The 1,443-nt window shown below is 45.3% G+C and overlaps 1 non-coding gene across 1 annotated transcript; it reads right to left on the minus strand.

Moving 5' to 3' along the window:
- Positions 1–333: 333 nt before the first annotated feature.
- Trnat-ugu (transfer RNA threonine (anticodon UGU)) lies at positions 334–408 on the minus strand. Its single transcript has one exon. It is a non-coding gene; the product is annotated as a tRNA-Thr (tRNA).
- Positions 409–1,443: the final 1,035 nt, after the last annotated feature.

Below are 1,443 nucleotides of genomic sequence, written 5' to 3' on the forward strand. Positions count from 1 at the left end.
ACTGATTTCTCAGAATCTATGCACCCAAATTGCGTGAAAATGTAATCACATGTCAGTTGTAGTATAATATATTTGTCCAATGAATGCCCGTTTATCATCTGCATTTCTTCTTGGTGTAGCGATTTTAATGGCCAGTAGTGTAGACGCTGTAGCGGTCGTGAGCGTCTGTCACCTTTGGAAATGCTGAGACGATGTTACTTTAGACTGCCTTTAAGGCGACAACGAGGCCATTATCAACACTTCACTGAGTGTGAACGATATTAGAACCATATACTAATACCTTCAGCTGCTGACGGGCATTGATGTGTATCAACGGGGACAGGTGAAAATGTGTGCCCCGACCGGGACTCGAACCCGGGACCTCCTCCTTACATGGCAGAAGCTCTATCCATCTGAGCCACCGAGGGCACAGAGGATAGTGCGACTGCAGGGACTATCTCGCGGACGCCTCTCCCGAGACCTACATTCTCACCTTATATGGCCACACACTACATTCGTAGTGTCCCACCCCAACACACGTATTACTCGTGGAAGACGAGTAATCTGTGTTTATCCGCACTGTCTATACTCCTACAAATAAATTCATGAAACTTTGTCAGCATGGCCAGGAAGGATTCAGTAATAACACTCATAACATTAGAGGTTCAAAAACATAACAAAATAATTTTTTTTTCATGTGAAAATTCATCATTTTTTCACTTACTATTGGCTGCATTTGTTGCTATAGGTCCCCTTTTCTTCATAAGTAAGAGAGATTCTTCGATGAATTTTGCACAGCATACAAACCATACTTGCGGGGGTATGAAACACTAGCATTTAGTTATTTTGAGCTTGGGCCGTTCACTATTTCTGTTTTGCTTCTTTTTTCCACAGTTCAGTGCACCTTCTTCCTGTTTTCATTCTGTGTTCAGTTTTTTACGGACTATCACTGCCGGCCGGGGTGGCCGAACGGTTCTAGGCGCTACAGTCTGGAACCGCTCAACCGCTACGGTCACAGGTTCGAATCCTGCCTCGGGCATGCATATGTGTGATGTCCTTAGGTTAGTTAGGTTTAAGTAGTTCTAAGTTCTAGGGGGCTGATGACCTCAGAAGTTAAGTCCCATAGTGCTCAGAGGCATTTGAACCATTTTTTGATTATCCACTGGGCCACCCTACCACTAAATCTGAGGGGGTGCGATGGGGAGTTTCCCTTAAAAGCGAGAATTTTTAGGGTCGGTATTGGTCTGTTGTTCCCAAACTGAACTGATCTTTTGGAAATTTGTGGTACCGTCTTATGGGACCAAACTGCAGAGGTGTTCGGTCCCTAAGCTTACTCACTACTTAATCTAAACTTAAACTAACTTACGCTAAAGACACACACACACACATGCCCGAGGGAGGACTCGAACTCCGACGGGGGGGAGCCGCACGAATCATGGCAAGGCACCCTAAACCGCCGGCTAC

Source organism: Schistocerca serialis, chromosome 11 (assembly GCF_023864345.2).
Source record: "Schistocerca serialis cubense isolate TAMUIC-IGC-003099 chromosome 11, iqSchSeri2.2, whole genome shotgun sequence".
NCBI classification, from domain to species: domain Eukaryota; kingdom Metazoa; phylum Arthropoda; class Insecta; order Orthoptera; family Acrididae; genus Schistocerca; species Schistocerca serialis.